Here is a 19,370-nt window from a genome sequence, read left to right on the forward strand (position 1 = left end):
AACTTGACGGCAACAGATTTGGCTTGGTTTTTGGTTAATTTTCCTTAACATAGCTGTGCCTTAATATTTATGTAACATTAAATCAATTATTTACATAGACAAAGAGCCTAGAGAGGGAGACAGAAATCCAAACAAGCAAACGAATTATGGATAGCATATTATAGGAACATACCGAACAGAGACTATCGTACTTTTCTTTGTTGGGGGAGAATAGGGGCAGTGGCGTCCATGGACAAGACACTCCGAACAGGTAGACAGAGTTTAGGATGTGAAGGGTTACTGATATCATGCCAAGGAGGTTATGTTATATATTTTCAATTTACACAATCCTGTACAATACACGGGAAGGAAATGTATTGGAAATTTTTCCAGCACAGCACGGAGAGACTGTTTGAGAATAAAAGAAACGGGGCATATTTGAGGACAGAATCAATTCAGTTCAACAGCAACGACAACAGCAATTAAGCACAAACTGAGTCCTGGTAGCGCACTGGTTAAGCACTCGGCTGCTAACCAAAAGGTCAGCAGTTCAAACCCACGAGCCATCCATGGAAGAAAGATGTGGTAGTCTGCTTCTCTACAGCTTTGGAAACCCTATGGGGCAGCCCTACTCTGTCCCATATGGTTGCTAGGAGTCGGAATTGGCTTGACAGCAATGGGTTTGGTTTGGTTTTTGGGTGTTACCTGAAGGCCTGAATAATCCACAGTATGGAAGTACAGGCAGTCCCCAACTTACGACATATTTGATTTCCGACGAGCTGCGCTTGCGACCTTTTATTTTATTTATTTTTACATCTTATTGTTAGTAATATGTACTACACACAATATTGCAGTGCATAGTGTGCTGATGTTATCATTCTCATGCCAACCCCCAAAGATAAACAAAGATTCAGATTTATAAAGATACTGATAATAAAAGGCAATAAAAATGAAAAAAAATGAGGTATTCGGCTTATGTCAGAACCGACTTATGACGGAGTCATTGGAATGGAGCCCCGTCATAAGTCGGGGACTACCTGTATACAAGAAATAGACACTGAGCCAGTTTTTCTTTAAACAGTCTTCTTCATCATCATCATCATCACGGCTGACAGGAAGTGCCGCACAGGAGGGCAGACCATTTGAGGTCTACATCTGGCACTTTCTTCCCAGGTGACCTTGGGCAGGTTATTTCATCTGTTGACCTGAAGTTTCCTCCCCTGTATAAGGTAGAATATCTATCTTGCAGACATGTTATACAAATTAAAGGAGATGTTGCATATAACAAAACACCCTAAATGCATGCTCCTAAATGCATACAGTGAATCCGTTAAGGATCTCAAACACGAACACCTACAGGGAGCAATCAGGTATTTAAAACAGTGACTGGAGCTGGCTCTAAGCAGGGAGTAAACTGATGCAAATTTGAGAAGGAGTTCTGCAGGCCCAGCTCCATTCCCAGCAACGGTCACCACGAGTGTGGCCCACCTGAGTGGCCGGATCTCATCACTTGGCACAGAAGCCGATGTCTAGATTTGAATGCGAACCTTTCTGATGGTAAAGCACAGTGTGGGTGAAATCAAACCCATCTGCAGCCCTGATCCAGCCCGCAGGTCACCATACTGTGACTCTGGATTACACATATCACTTAGTGAACCTACCAGTTTGAGCAATCAGGCCGATGGAATGACTCCGAAGGCGTCCGCGTGCTGCACAGAAAGGCATAAAGCCGCCCCAGCTCACGTTCTCTGGGGGCATCTGTGGAAGGACAGTCTCTCCCACTCACCTCCAAAGACCACTCTAAACCCTAGGAAGGTCAATGTTAAATGCTGTTACATGTTAACTTATTTTTTAATCAAGCGTACCGAAATACAATTTACACATAATAAAGTGTACCCTTTTTTATTGTGTTTTAGGTGAAAGTTTACAGAGCAAATTACATTCTCATTCAAAAAGCTATACAAATCATTTTGTGTCATTGGCTGCAATCCCTGCAACGTGTCAGCACTCTCTCCCTTCCCCATCTGTCCAGTTTTCCTATGCCTTCCTGCCTTCTCCTCTTTACTTCTGGGCTGGTGGTGCCCATTTGGTCTTATACACTTGATTGATCTAAGGAGCGTGTTCCTCTCATGTGTTATTGTTCTATAGGCCTGTCTAATCTTTGGCTGTAAAGTGAACTTCAGGAGTAGCTTCAGTTCTGAGCTAGTAGGGTGTCCAGGGGCCATAGTCTCGGGGGTTCCTCCGGTCTCTGTAAGACCGGTTAAGTCTGGTCTTTTCTTGTAAATTTCAATTTTGTTCTATATTGTTCACATGCTCTGCCCGGGAAGCTCTACCGTGATCCCTGTCAGAGTCGTCGGTGGTGGTCCCTGGGCACCATCAAGTTCTCCTGAGCTCATGTGGTCCTTTAGTCCTTCGGATTAATATTTTCCTTGTGTCTTTGGTTTTCTTCATTCTTCTTTGTTCTGGATGGGATAAGACCAACAGATGTAGCTTACATGGCTGCTCACAAGTTTTTAAGACCCCAGACGCTACTCAGCAAAGTTCCCTGCTCTATCTCTAGCCTTTAGAACTGTGCCCGGCACATAGAGCACAAAAAGCACTCTTTTTAAGCATAGGTTTTGGTAAGTTTTGAAAAATGTATACAGTCCTGAAACCACCATCACAATCAAGATAGAGAACAAATCTATAACTGTACAAGTCCTTCCATGTGCCTCTGCAGTCAATTCCCAGCCCACTCACTGCCCTGAGTAACCCCGATCTGCTTTCTGTCATCCTTAATTAGATTTGCCTTCCATAAATTTCATGTAAATGGACCAGTGCAGAATCTATTTACTTGTATCTGGCTTCTTTCATTCAGCAGAAACTTCTGAGATTCATTCATGTTGTGTGTATTAGTACTTCTCTTCCTTTTGTTTTTGAGTCTCATTCTATTTATGCAAAAAAAGAAGACAGAAGAATTGGTGCGTCTGAATTATGGTATGGGTGAAGAATACTGAATATACCGTGGACTGCCAGAAGAACAAAGAAATCAGTCTTGGAAGAAATACAGCCAGAATGTTCCTTAGAAGCAAGGATGGCCAGATTTCGGCTCGTTGACTTTGGACATCATGGTTGGTCAAGTAGAGCAAAAGTGAGGGAGACTGTCCAGGAGGTGGACTGACTCAACAGCCACACAATGGGCCCAAACATACCAGTGATCAAGGAGACAGTGCAGACTGGGCAATCCTCCCTCCCGTTATACATAAGGTTACGGGGAGTGGGAGCCGACCTGAGGGCACCACACAACACAACAGCGACGTTCTATTTACTGATGTACAGAAACGTGTCCATTCATTCCCCTGATGGTGGACATCTGGGTTGTTGTAAATAAAGCTGCTTGTATATTCATCTACAGTCCTTGTCAGTCTTCTTAATTTTAGCCATTTTAGTGAGTGCATGATGGTATCTCATTGTAATTCAGATTTGTATTTCTTTATGACTAATAATGTTAAGCATCTTTTCATGTATTTATTTGTCATCTGTATATCTTCTTTAGTGAAAAGTCTGTTCATATCTTTTGTTCATTTGTTAATTGGGTCATCTGTCTTCTCACTGAGTTGCAGAGATTTTTTATATATTCTGAATATCAATTCTTTGGCACATACATGATTTTCAAATATTTTCTTCCAGTCTCTGAACTTGGTTTTAACACTGAAAACAGTAATATTCTGTTGTTTATACATTGTTTCCACATCCACCACCTCATTTTATCTTCAGAAAAAAATTGCTAGTGGGGAGAAGACATATCATACCTTAATTTTTCAGATGGGAAAATAAGACTTAGAAGAAAGTGACTTATTCAATGTGACACAGCGGGAAAATGACAAATATGGCACTTTTAGTGGGATTTATAGTATTTGTGTTTGTTTGTTTTTTAATTACGCAGAAACCATTCACTGGACTGTAAGCTCTATCAGATAGGAATGTTTGTTCTTTTTTGTTTCCTGATGTATCTCTAGCCCTTAGAACTGTGCCTGGCACATAGTAGTCAACAATAAATAGTGGCTGAATAAATTCCTCTCTCTTTTCATAATACTACTTAGGGTCTGGCCGACAGAAAACTGCCTCTCACCCAACCTTAGCGTCTGTCCTGGTGGCTCTGACTCTATCCCTGTCTCTCCCCATGTGACATTGGCCCTCCCCACAGTGACTGGTCCAGAGAGAGGTACATGACTGTCTTAGTCATCTAGTGCTGCTATAACAGAAATACCACCAATGGATGGCTTTAACAGACAGAATTTATTCTCTCACAGTCTAGGAGGCCAGAAGTTCAAAGTCAGGGCACCAGCTCTAGGGGAAGGCTTTCTCTCTCTGTCAGCTCTGGGGGAAGGGCCTTGTCATCAATCTTCCCCTGGTCTCGGAGCTTCTCAGCACAGGGACCCTGGGTCCAAAGGACGTTCTCTGTTCCCAGCTCTGCTTTCTTGGTAGTAGGAGCTCCCCTCCCCCACCTCTCTACTGGATTCTCTTTTATATCTCAAAAGAGATTGACTCAAGATACAACCTAATCCTGTAGATTAAGTACTATCTCATTAACATAACTGCCTCTAATCCTGCTTCATTAACATAACTGCCTCTAATCCTGCCCCATTAACATCATAGAGGTGGAATTCACAACACATAGGAAAATCACATCAGATGACAAAACGATGGACAATCACATAATATTGGGAATCATGGCCTGGCCAAGTTGACACACATTTTGGGGGACACAATTCAATGCATAACGATGACCAAAGCTGGTCCAATCAGAGTCAACCCCAGGATTTCTGGAGGAACTCGTGGACAGAGATTTCACTGTCTTTCTTCTGATGGACTGGAAGATGGAACGCACTGATGATGAAGCTGTTGTAACCGTTTGCCATTGAGAGTTGTGAGCCTTCCTGATAATGTAGCCAGCACAGAGAAGAGCCAAGTGACAGAGAGAAACTGAGTACTGATGACCCACCTGAGCCACGAGACTAGCTGCATTGTGGCATATCAAAACAGCAATACTTGCTTTTGACCCTCACAGTCTCCTAGGGTCAAGAATCTGGGAGCATTACTGGCTGTGTGGTTCTGGCTCAGGGTGTCTCATGAGAGTACAGTCAAGATGGCGGCCGCAGCTGGTGGACCTGCTACCAAGGTGGCTCCTTCATGTTGCCTCAGCTCCTCCCCACGCAGGCATCTCCACAGGCTACTTGAGTGTCCTCACGTCATGGCTGCCAGCTGGCTGGTCCAAGAGTGAGTGTTTCAAGTGAGAGCAAAGCAGAAGTGACCTTAGTTTCAGAAATCACATGCCACCACTATGCTGCACTCTTTCATTGGGAGCAAGTAACTAGGTCTAACCCACAATTAAGGGGAGAGGAATTAGACTCCACCTTTCGAAGGGAGAAGCACCAATGAATTTGTGGAAATATTTTCAAACCACCACACAGGCCATACTTGAAAGTCTGCTCACAGACTTTTTTGCTTTACGAGCCAAAAATTAAACCACCACCATCACCAGTAATAATTCCACCATTGCCACCACCATCTCCATCACAACTTTTTCACGTCTTCCTTTTCTTTCCCCTTGAATAACCTAGGTGGAACTGGGATTTCTGTCACTTTCAATAGATAGGGTGAATCCTAGCTGATACAGAAAGCAAACGTGTACTCTCGTTCTCAATGTAGTTCTACTTCCGGTACATCACAGCTGTCAAATCATGGTCTGCCTGACACAGAGCAGCAGGGACTTTGTGTTGTGTATAAAACATCAGGGCTTCTTAAAAAGTCAATAGTGGGTGCACATATCTCTCATTTTGCTTAAAAATAAACCAGTTGCCATTGAGTCGATTCCCACTTATGGTGGCCCTGTGTGTGTCAGAGTAGAACTGCGCTCCATAGGGTTTTCAACGGCGGATTTTTTTGGAAGTAGATCACCAGGCTTTTCTTCCAAGGTTCCTCCAGGTGGGTTCAAACCACCAACCTTTCAGCTAGCAGCCTAGCCCCTAACCATTTGTGCCAGCCAGGGACAGCCGCCTCTTTGTGTTCACTTCAGTGGAATTAAATGGTTGGTTTGTGCACATGAGTTCAATGCACCTGCAGGACTGTTTCCTTCCTCTTCATACCCCTTGAGTCTAACAAAGTGCCTGGTCTAAATGAGATGCTTAATATATATCTGCTCAACAGGACAGATCTGATGTCGCTTCAGCACTTGGAAGGACTGTCAACGTCTGAATTGCTTAGACTGTCACTTTTATGATGCATTCTTTTGACAGCTCTGATTTGTTTGAAGCTTGGGCCCTCCGTCAGCAATGCCACCCCCAATAGCAGCACTGTCCCTCTGGGAAAATGTGATCCACTGCAAGACACTAAGCTCTGTGATTAGTGATGTTCCAGCGCCCCGTGATAGAAAACAAGGCCTGCCTGTAATAGAATTGCTCTTCAGTCATTCAGAGAGGCTCACTTAATCAAAGCCTTCTGGTATAAACGGCCGCTTTGCAGCATGAGGAGCCCTTCTGGAAGAACATTAACTCTCGGGTCTTTCCAAAGTCTCAGCTCAGCACAGCATGTTTCTGATCAATATTTGTGCCTTTAGCACCGTGTGCACAGTGCTACCCACTTTATTTCACTTATCTCTTAATCTAGGTGCCCACCGACTTCCCTAGCGGGAGCCAGGACACCACTGCATAGCAGCCCCAAGGCCAGAACACTGTCCTGCTGCTAGCAGGAAGACGGTTTTCGGCCCTTCACCATCTCCCTGACTCATCTGAGGGAAGACTCTGCACGCCCATCCCCACCTATACGCTGCTCTTGTTTTCAGCTGCTGTCAGCTCGGCTCCGACTCACAGTGACCCTGTCTACAACAGAAGGAAACACTGCCCGGCCCTGCGCCATGCTCACAATTGTTGGTATCGTTGGGCCCGTTGTTGCAGCCACTGTGTCAATCCATCTCGTTGAGGGTCTTCCTCTTTTTCGCTGACCCTCTACTTTGCCAAGCATGATGTTCTTCTGCAGGGACCGGTCCCTCCCTACATACTAGTTCTGAGCAAAATGAACATGACTGAATGAGTGAATGAATGAACAAATGGAGGGTGCTCACAACGTGACTTCAATTTGGCCTTTGAAACCCTTCCAGCCTCTTAAAGTCCTGGAGTGCCTTCTATTACTAGGTGTGGTCACGACATTGACGAGTCAAGAGTCATGCAAAGTGCTCTCCATGCATTCAATTCCTCCACCCTCAGGACCCCTGAAGGGATGTACCATTATCATGTCCATTTTACACACGTGGATAGGGAGGATTAGGAAGTCAACATCACTTGGCCAAGGACACCGAGCTGATGGGCAGTGGGGCTGAGACTTAGACCCAGACCGTGATCATCTACATCATCATTCTCTTCTTACTGTGGTGAGCTGCCGTTAAGTCTGCTCTGACTCATGGTATTCCCATGCACAACAGAAGCAAATGCTGCCCGGTCCTGCACCATCTTCAGGATCCTTGGTCTGCTTCAGTCCATACCACTGTGTATTTTGAGTGCCTTCCAATCTAGGGAGCTCATTGTCTAGTCCTAAATTGGACAGTATTCTGTTGTGACCCACAGGGTTTTCACTGATTAATTTCTGGAAGCAGATCACAGACCTTTCTTCCTAGTCTGTCTTGGTCTGCAAGTTCCGCTGAAACCATTGTCTCAACCACTACACTTTCCCACCTACAGGGGATCTTCTTGAGCCAAAAGATCCTTCAGTACAAAGCATATGATCAAGAGCTCAGCACGCAGAGTCCATCTCTCTGGGGTCTGAAACCTAGTTCTGTCTATATTTAAGATATCAAATGCTTATTTTTATTTATGGTAACTCATGTTTTTACTTAAATAATTTCTAAATGAAACATATTGCCTACAATAGATGGAAAATCAGTACTGAGTGACATAGAGGATAATTATGAAAAAGTGATTAGATTCTAGCTATGTACTTTTACCCATTGACAATCTATTAGCAAGTGATTGAATCTTTAAAGATACACTAGTTTCTAAAGGAGGTAGGCAGCTATTCAATCAAAAGCCTTTTTGTGGTTATACTGGGCCCACTAGGATAATACCAGATAATCTCCCATTTCAAGATCCTTAGCTAATCACATCTGCAAAGTCCCCTTTACTATGTAAGGTGACCTATTCACAGGCTCCAGGGATGAGGACATGGATATTCTTGGAGAGCCATTATTCAACCTACCACAGGGAGTGATTCAAGATACTTAGATTTTGCGGGGTCTCAGTTTCATGATCTGTAAAATAGGGATGCTATTTTTGCCTATCTGTAGCGTTGTCGGAGCCCTGGTAGTGCAGTGGTTAAGAGCTACGGCTGCTAACCAAAAGGTTGGAAGTTCGAATCCACCAGCTGCTCCTTGGAAACCCTGTGGGGCAGTTCTACTCTATTCTGTAGGGTCGCTATGAGTTGGAATCGGCTCGACACAATAGGTTTGGTTTTGTGGTTTGGTGGTGGTGTTAGGAGAATCCAATGAATTAAATTTGGAGGAGTTACAGGGAAAGCACTTGGAAGAGCTTGGCACATATTAATCTCAACCAATGAGAGATATTACCTGTTGCCATCGAGTCCATTCCAACTCATAACGACCCTATAAGACAGAGTAGAACTGCCCCATAGGGTTTCCAAGGGGCGGCTGGTGGATTTGAACCACTGACCTTTTGGTTAGCAGCCATAGCTCTTAACCATCGCACCACCAGGGCACTAATGTGAGATATCAGTACTGGAATTATTGTTTGGAAGTGTCTAAAGTTTGACATAATTCATTAAGGCAAAGGGGCTTGGCTGGGGTTCTCAAATACCTAAAGATAGAAGGGATGAGGGAGATGGAGATGCACAGCCATACCGTGCGTAGAAACATTAGCTGGTTTCCATTTAGAATGTCCCCTGGGGCAGCAACTGGCTACCCCAGGTCATGGCCTGGATGGAGTTGGGGGCAACTTCAGGGCATCAAGCTGCTTCATTGCCCTATGTTAAAATAGCACTCGACAATAAATGCTAAATGAAATTTTCCTTCCCCCTGCAAAATTCAATTCACATCTCATAAATCCTGACTGAGGCTTCTGTTACAATTTCCTAGGCTCATAACCCCATCACAAGGTCACTCTGAAATTAGTTTGAAGGCACTTTTCTATGTGGCAGGCATGGTTGAATAAGGAATAGAGGGAAATCATGCTTGGAATTTTTTTTTGATGATATTTATGTTTTAAAGAGAAAATTCAGCTTATGAGGCATCAACTGAATCAGAATCTGTCAACTCCCTTTAATTTTTTGGTATGAATCTAATCTGCATCATAAGATTATTATATAATAGATCAATTCTAATTTGTCTTGCAGAAAGATAGACACTGCACATTATAACTCATGAACATTTCAGATATTTCCAATATTTCAATCCAGACAGAATTTAGCATTGTTTGGTGAAATGTCAACACAACAAATGTTCCATGTATATAACTGCCAAGATCACCGTAGTGCAAGAAACTGTTTTATTAAATTAATTTTTATCTTGGTCATTTTATATATATATGTATACATATATATATATATAAAACAAAACATTTGCTATTTCAACCATTTTTATGTATACGATTCCATGACATAAATAACACTCAACATATTGTATAAACATCCCCAATACACGTTTCCAATTTTTTCATCACTTTTAAATAAAAACTTTGTACTCCTTAAGCAATAACTCCTCCCATTCGAATCCCCCTCCTTCCCCCTGCTAACCACTAATGAACGTTGGTCTCTATGCATTTACCTACTCTAGATATTCATTTAAGTGGGATAATACAATATTTGCCCTTTTGTGACTGAATTCCCCGGTGGCACAGTGGTTAAGAGCTTGGCTGCTAACCAAAAGTTAGCAGTGTGAATCCACCAGCCTATCCTTGGAAACCCTATGGGGCAATTCTACTCTGCCCTATAGGGTCACTATGAGTTGGAATCAACTCGATGGCAATGGGTTTGGTTTGGTTTTGATGTATATGTATACATACACACACACATCTCTGTATGCAAGTGTATGTGTGTGTATATAATTATTCTCAATAAAACCAGGTTGCCTGGCTACACACTTGATTTGAAACCCTATTAACATAACCAGTAAATTGAGAGTATTTTCTCATGTCAATAAATCTTTTAAAACATCGTTTTTATGGATCCAATTATATTTTGCCATGTGAATATTCTCTAAGATATTTAATCATTTTTCTATTCTAACCTTTTAATGGAATCTACATTTATTACTAATAAAAATGTAAATAATATGCTTGTGCATAATATTGCTGATTATTTAAGATAACTTCGTAGAATATAGGATCAAAGGGTTATTAAACATCTTAATGAATCCTGGCACATACTGCTTTTCTATATGGGAAAGTTTAATGGAGGTTTTCTGCTTTTTAAAGCTACATTCATGTGAAGTTGGAACATAATACCCTTTCCTCAACTGACGTAGAGAGAGGTTTAAGCTTTCACATGTTAAAGATACTCTTGTCCTTTAATTATGTCTCATCCCGTTTTCAGCAACCGGACCTTCTTTTGAGGAAGGGATGGTGAATCTGGTGTCGATGGAGATAGAAGCCCAGGTCCATGAACTGGGGCAGGAAACAGTGCATCTTTATTTCTCCTAGCCTCGAATCAAAATGCAGCACTTTCTTTGATAATGGATGTGGGCAGCGACTTTTCACCGACAGAAGTCACATGATCTTCATGTCATTCTGCGTTTTCAGTAGGTGTTTCAAAATGTAGTCCGCCCTTATCATGACTCTGAGATCTTCATAGTTATGAGACAAGATACTGGGCTGTGTTTCTGTGTGTGAATAAGGAAGCGTACATAATAACACAGGGTGTATAAAACATACTTGGGAAGCCGCATCTCAATATAAGCGCACGCCTTAGTATTCCTACGAATTTTATTTTATGAAATTAAAAATATTACTGTGAGAAAGGATTCGTAGGCATCACTGGGCTTCTGAATAACGTCAGACATAAAAAGGATAAGAACTCCTGGTGTAGTGGTGGCAATTAGGATAAAACGCGAGTTTCCCAGGTTACAGACAAACAAAGGAAGCACATCCCAAGCTGTAACGTGCTCTAGGAGTGGAAGGCGTGCAGGGCTTTTCCTTGCCATATAGTTTCTCTCAGTGTGGGGCCACAGGTCACCAGTACCGACTAAGGTAGTGTTACGGGAGACCTGACACGCTCTGTGGGCTTTAAGCAGACTAGCCACCACCCGACTGTCAGGTTGTTGCACTGCTGAGGCTTGTGTGTTGCTGTGATGCTGGAAGCTAGGCCACTGGTATTTCAAATGCCAGCAAGGTCGCCCATGGTGAATATGTTTCAACAGAGCTTCCAGACTGAGACAGACTAGGAAGAAAGGCCTGGTGATCGACTTCCAAAAATTAGCCAATGAGAACCCTCTGGATCACAACAGAACGCTGTCTGACATAGCGCTGCAAGACGAGCCCCCCAGGTTGGAAGGCCCTGAGAATACACAATGGTCACAATGACGGACTCGAGCAGACCAATGACCGTGAAGATGGTGCAGGACAGGGCAATGTTTCATTCTGTCGTACAAGGTGTCCCTGTGAGCTGACTCAGTGGTAACTAACAACAACGCAATAACAATCAGACTGGACACTGAACCGTACAGAGTGAAAAGCAATACCCTCCCATCTGTCCTTCTGTCCTTTGACTGCCTCACAGAGGAGGGCCGTGAGTCTTTCCTCTATCTGTGTGAGCCTTCCACTGTCACACAGGCAGCCGGCCTCAGAATCTGGTGCAGGCAGCTGTCTCCACCTGGAATTCAACAATATTGACTTTTTCATTGTTTTAGAGTTAACTTCCGAACCAAGGGACTGTGGTTCTCTTGTTTGGGTAGTAACAGAAACTCTCCCTTTTGAATAAATTTAACTAACTACCAGTTGCTGGTGGGTTGACTCTGACTTACCGTTATCCCACATGTGTCAGAGTAGAACTGTGCTCCATGGGGGTTTTCAATAGCTGATTTTTTGGAAGCAGATCACCAGGCCTCTCTTCCGAGGCACCTCTGGGTAGATTAGAACCTCCAACCTTCTGATTAGCAGCCAAGCATGTAAATGATTTGTACCATCCAGAAGTGAAAGAAGTTAAGTCGTGAGTGATCTTGTAGGTTTGATGTAGATGTAAAAATTCTGAAAATGGTATGGTATTGCCAGCGTTTTGGGAAACCTGGATCTCAATCTGTTTTATTCCTCCAAGCCTCCTTCTTTTTAATGATTTCAGGTACAAGTATAATCTATGCATGCAGCTATTAAACTGCACTGGTTGGAAAGCATCTCCATTCTCAGTATTAAATACCAAATCCCACACCCTCTCCACTTGGCCCTTTAGATACGCACGTCTCCTTTCTCATCAAAGACCTCCACAGATTTGCTCTGTGAGGGTCCGTTGTAATGAAGCCCCTACAAGCCGAACAGAATGCCGTTCCCATCCATGCTGCAGCTGCCTCCCGGAGCTGGTAATCAGAGTACACTAAGGGAGGCTCCCAGGCCTCAGGAGCTGCACAAGGACAAGGCTGGGTAGTGACAGATGAACAGCAGTGATGACTGAAACCGATGTTGACTGAATTAAGAAGACACCCTCTTGTATTTCGAGAGTTCCAGTTGATATCCTCTCCACGTTTTGAAACTGATCCTGGTACTGTTACGTTCTGTGCTACCACTCTGTTCACAAATGAAGAAATCCAGTTTGCTCCGGGAGAGTTTTGAGTCCAGAATATAGAAACGAGGTACTGCCCTTGTAATGGGGGTGAGGTCACCCTCAGCATCTTATTTTTTATATTACCAGAACCACGAAACCACAATCACTTGGATCTGGAAGTTAACCGTAAAAATAAAACAATGAAAAAGTCAGTATTGTTGAATTCTGGGTAGAAACGGTTGCCTGATTCTGAGGCCTGCTTCCTCTGCATGACCCGGTCCTAAATAACTTCTCTTTTCACCCTCAAAGAGTCTAACGTCGTGTCAAAGATGTGCAGAAATTGATGCCCCTTTTTATAGCAAACACCTATAAAAACAAATATGACTACACATGTTTATAAAACAGAACACGCAGGGCATAAAAACCGCGTCTACCTTTAATGGAAAGGTGAAGCATTGAGAGCCGCTTGTGGCTATCGACTGCAATTCTTTAATGAAATAAACCTCTTCAAAAATGATGAAATGGAAAAGCTTCCAGTGTTGCCTGTAATTAGAAAGGCTGGCTAATGGGTCATGTCTTCTGTGCTGTCATAAGATATTCAAATGGAATTTAAGAGTTCCTTTTAGAAGAAGTGAAAAAAAAAATACAAAAGAGGAAGCTTATATAAAAATAAAAGAAAAATAAAAAAGTAATTCAGAAAGAATTAAAATAACCTGGTGTCAGATAGCTTAGTGGATCCCAGGGAGAAACTGAAAATCAATTAATTTAAAATGAGATCTTGGGTTTTCATAAGGAGAACTGGTGGCACAGTGGTTAAGTGCTCAGGTGCTAACCAAATACCTGGCAGGTTCGAACCGACCCAGAGGTTCCACAGGAGTAAAGACCTGGTGATCTGCTTCCGTAAAGATTACAGCCTAGAAAACCCTACAGGGCAGTTCTACTCCATCATATAGGGTCGTTATGAGTCAGAACAGACTCGCCGGCATGCGACAATAACAGGGTTTTCATATAAATCGGATAATAAAATATGCAGTCTCATGCGACAGGCTTCTTTCACTACTGTAATGCTCTGGAGGTCTGTCTGTGTTTGTCACGTGTCACAAGTTTGCTTCCTTTTCATTGCCGAGTAGCACTCCACTGCTTGGATGCACCGGTGCTGGCTTATATATCCACCAGTTGATGGACACCTGGGTTGCTTCCAGTTTGGAACAGCCATGAAGAAAGGCAAAATTACAGTGACAGAGAGCAGACCAGCAGCTGCCTGGGACTGGAGCGGACATGGGCATCACTCACATGGGTGGAGGGGACTTTCTCCGCTCCTGAAAGTGTTGTTTTGCTCTTGTTATTGTTGCTGTTGAGAATATACACAACAAAACTCACCAATTCAACAGTTTCTAGGTGTGTGATTTAGTGACATTGATTACATTCTTTGAGTTGTGCAACCATTCTCACCCTCCTTTTCTGAGTTGTTCCTCCCCCATTGGCATAAACATGCTGTCCCCTAACATTCCTATCTAATCTTTTGAGTTGTTGCTGCCACCTTTCCCATGAGAGCAGAACTAGATGATGTTCAGGTACCATTACTGAACATTTTGATAAAGGATTCTATAGCAGAATCCTGATCAAAAGGGGGAAAATGTGGAACAGAATTTCAAATTTTCATGGACTCCAGACTTTCTGGAGCCATGGAGTCTGGATGAACCCCCGAAACTATTGCCCTTAGATAATCTTCAAGCCTTAAACCAAAAATATCCTCTGAACTCTTCTGAAAACCAAACAACAGTTTAGCTTAACTAGTAAAAATGTCTGCCGTGAGCATTAGTTTTTTTTTTTTTTTTAAAGAATTATCTTTATGGGATCAAATTGACAAAAACACTGAAAGTGTTTTATAAACTGGATTGTGGTGATGGTTGAACTACTCAATAAATTTCCTAAAACTCATTCAACTACACACTTAACATGGGTAAACTTTATGGTAGGTAATTTATAACTCAAAAGTTTTAGGGAAAAAAATCAGACCGAAGTAGGACTATAAGGCACCATGCCTTTATTGCTAATTTCTCCGACTATGCCTACATTCAAATGTCATTTTGAGGAATAGCAGTACGCTGGGCTACCTAGCATCACAATTAGTCTCCGGGGTTAAAGACTTGCAAGCCACATGGAGTCTTCCTGAACTAATTGGGACACAGCATGGAAGGTGAACGCTGCCAGAAGAAAGCCACTTTTAGAAACAAACAAACAAAAAATCTAGGACACACAGACTTAAAACAAGATGTCCTGTTCAAGAGAATAACAATCAGAATGGAATGTTTAGAACATGAGAAACTGGATAATACCTTTCACAGTGGGACCGTAAATAAAGCTTCTTGGATGGATCCTGTAATTTTTCTTTTCTTTCTTTTTTTAATGTTCCATGAAATACCATTATCTTTCTAAACTATTCCTTGGGTCTTCAAGAAACAGATAATCCAAACACAGCATTTGTTCTGTCGAGCTAAGCACACCAGGCAAACCTGGGGACTCAAGATGTTGGACAGGATGTACAAAGTAAAGGGCTGTCAGGAGCATGAGGTCATTCGGGCAGGTAATCAGAGAGACCTCCCTGAAAATCTTCGCCCTCAGCCTCAGAGCGACTAAGGCTATGTCAGAGATGACAGACACCGACGGCCCTTTTATAATGAATGGTTATAAAAACAAATATGACCACACACGTGCATGAACTGTAAGAAATAAAAATGCCTTTAGATTTTGCATTATGCATGTATCGTGCATACATAGATGTAGGTATTAGTATAGATATACATATTTTGCCCTGCAGAACTGCTACTGATAACTCTGTCCATCATCATACAGAAGAAACCTACGGAGCTGCATGTATGTGCAAATGCACACACACACCATATATATATATGGAGTCCTTACGTGATGCAAACAATTAACGTACTCAGTTCGCTAACCCAAAGGTTGGAAGTTTGAGTCCATCCAGAGGCACCTCGGAAGACAGGCCCGGCAATCCACTTTTGAAAAATCAGCCAGTGAAACCCTATGCAGCACAGTTCTACTCTGATACACGTGGGGTCACCGCAAGTCAGAGTCATCAACTTTACAGCAACTGTTCTATACGTTGTTGTCAGATGCCTTTAAGTTGTTTCCAACCCATAGCGACCCTGCGTACAACAGAACGAAACACTGCCCTGTCCTGCACCATCCTCACAATCGTTGTTATGTTTGAGCCCATTGTTGCAGCCACTGTGTCAATCCATCTCGTTGAGGGTCTTCCTCTTTTTCGCTGACCCTCTATTTTACTAAGCATGATGTCCTCCTCCAGGGACTGGTCCCTCCTGATAACATGTCCAAAGTATGTAAGATGAAGTCTCTCCATCTTTGCTTCTAAGGAGCATTCTGGCTGTACTTCTTCCAAGAAAGATTTGTGCATTCTTCTGGCAGTCCATGGTATATTCAATATTATTCGCCAATTCCGTAATTCAAAGGTGTCAGTTCTTCAGTCTTCTTTATTCATTGTCCAGCTTTCGCATGCATATGAGGCAACTGAAAATACCAAGGCTTGGGTCAGGTGCACCTTAGTCCTCAAAGTGACATCCTTGCTTTTTAAGATCTTATAGAGGTCTTTTGCAGCAGATTTGCCCAATGCAATACATCGTTTGATTTCTTGATGCTGCTTCCATGGGAGTTGATTGTGGATCCAAGTAAAACGAAGTCCTTGACAACTTCAGTGTATTCTCCATTTATCATGATGTTGCTTATTGGTCCAACTGTGAGGATTTTTGTTTTCTTTATGTTGAGGTGTAATCCATACTGAAGGCTGTAGTCTTCGATCTCATCAGTAAGTGCTTCAAGTCCTCTTCACTTTCAGCAAGCAAGGTTGTGTCATCTCTGCATTGCAGGTTGTTAATGCGTCTGTGTTCTTCCTGATGTCGCGTTCTTCTTCACATAGTCCCACTTCTCAGATTATTTGTTCGGCATAAAGATTGACTAAGTAGGGTGAAAGGATATAACTCCAACACACACCTTTCCTGACTTTAAAGCACACACTATCCCCTTGTTTTTTTTTGAACAACTGTCTTTTGATTTATGTACAGGTTCCTCATGAGCACAATTAAGTGTTCTGGAATTCTCATTCTTTGCAATGTTATCCATAATTTGTTATGATTCACGCAGTTAAATGCCTTCGCATAGTCAATAAAACACATGTAAACACTTTTCTGGTATTCTCTGCTTTTAGCCAAGAGCCATCTGACATCAGCAATGACATTCCTCGTTCCACATCCTCTTCTGAATCCATCTTGAACTTCTGGCAGTTCCCTGTCGATGTACTGCAGCAACCACTTTTGAATTATCTTCAGCAAAATTTTACTTGTGTGTGATATTAATGACATTGTTGATAACTTCCACATTCTGTATATCGTCTCTATATTACCCATTGCTTACCTATTGCCACTGAGTCTATTCCGACTCATAGCGACCCTGTAAGGATAGAGTACAACTGCCCCGTAGGGTTTCCAAGACGGTAAATCCTTAGGGAAGCAGTCTGCCACGTCTTTCTCCCGCTGAGTGGCTGGTGGATTCAAACCGCTGACTTTTTGGTTGGCAGCCAACCACTTTAACCACTGCACCACCAGGGCCCCATATGGAGCCCTGGCAATGCAGTGGTTAAGAGGTATGGCTGCTAATCAAAAGGTCAGCAGTTTGAATCCATCATCTGCTACCTGGAAACCCTATGGGGCAGTTCTACTCTGTCCTGCAGGGTCCCTATGTGTTGGAATCAAATCGACAGCAATGGGTTTATATATATTCACGCACACATATATATAACATGTATTATATATACATACATAATTTGCAGTTTTTCAAGTTCAGAAATTTACACAAAGACAAATAGCAGCATGTAGTTTTCTAGACGGAATGCAATGTGTCGCATTAGATATTTCTGCTACTGCAGACATTTTTGGTCATCCAATGAGTGTAGAGTTTTCTCTTTCCTTGAAGTAATGGATATCACGTTTGGTAGGGTCCGTGAAATCACAAACCCACTGCAACGAAGCAGTACTCACGATCTACAGGACTGGAGTGAGCGTATGAAGCACGTTGGTGAACGGCAGCACGCGGCATGCTATAGCCATCGTCGCCATCAGAGTATTCTTTACGTGGCGCGTGTTAGGCGGGCGGCCCCGGCAGAGAAAGCCGTCTGGTATTTTACCATCACAGCACTCTGGAGAGCCTATCACAAGCAACAGCAGCTTCCTCGAGTAAAGGCACACGGCTGTAACTCAAGGCTGCTACCCACCCTAAGTAGGTGTTAAATAATTTAATTCTAAATGTGGTACTCGGAAATGGGAGATATTAAATACCAGATATATGGGTGTAATAAAAGTAGAGCACACAAGGGTAAATTAAGGCAAACCTCACACCTCCCTGTGCTACTGCATAATGCGACTGGATGAGCGTCAGGTGATGATAAATGAGGCAGCCTGTGGTATCATTTCATAGAGAATCGGGCTCGTAATTCCCCCTTAACTGCAATGCTATGTGTTTGAATGATCGCTGCCTCCTTTCTGAGTTGATATATTTCTAATGGAAGCAATACAGATAAGCTTATGTTTCTCGGGGCAAAATTCGGCGCCATCTTGGGAAGATCCTAAAGCCCCATCCTACACGATGCCCTCAAAACATTCCTGCACGCCTTTGTCCCAGGACGTCCTTCCCAAACATCCTCTTTTCACACAGCAGCCATGACCTCATACCGTTTGTACTAAACTAACTCGCCGCGTCTCTTGTTACAATCACACTAGTGGCAATCATGTCTTTTTAGCTGCCGTCGGGTCGGCCTGACTCATGGTGACCCCACGCACAGCGGGATCACACCGTTGTGACCCATACTGTTTATTCGCTGGCTGATTTTGAAGAAGATCTCAGGACTTTCTTCTAGTTCCTTTTCGTTTGGAAGCTCTGCTGAAACCTGTTCAGCATCACAGCAACACGCAAGCGTCCACTGACAGGTGGGTGGTGGCTGTGCGCGAGGACACTAGCTGGGAACTGAACCTGGGTCTTCCACACGGAAGGCGAGAATTGTACCACTGAACCATCAATGCCTCAAGCAAGTGGTATCATGGGTATTATTATTCAGGGTGTTCCTCCCACCAAGATTACATTTTGAGGTCAATCTTTGTTGATATACATAGATTTAGGCCATTCCTCATAATTTCTGCATGAGATTACATTACACAAATGGACTATTTAAAAAATAAATACCTTTTTTTTTTTTATTGTACTTCAGGTGAAGGCTTACAGAACAAATAGTTCCCCATGAAACGGTAGTACGCATATTGTTTTATGACATTGGTTAACAACCCCACAACATGTCAACCCTCTCCGTTCTCGACCTTTTATTTTTTTGGTGAAAATATACATAGCCAAAGATACAGCATTTCGAAAATTTCTACATGCATAGTTCAGTGACATTGACTACGCTCTTCCAATTGTGCTGCTATTCTCACTTTAGATGAAGGCTTACAGAACCAAATAGTTTCTCATTTAACAGTGAGTACACATGTTGCCCTATGACAATGGTTAACAACCTCACAACACATCAACACTATCCTTACTCAACCTTGGGTTCCCTATCACCAGCTTTCCTG

Source organism: Trichechus manatus, unplaced genomic scaffold, assembly GCF_000243295.1.
Source record: "Trichechus manatus latirostris isolate Lorelei unplaced genomic scaffold, TriManLat1.0 scaffold00131, whole genome shotgun sequence".
NCBI classification, from domain to species: Eukaryota; Metazoa; Chordata; class Mammalia; order Sirenia; family Trichechidae; genus Trichechus; species Trichechus manatus.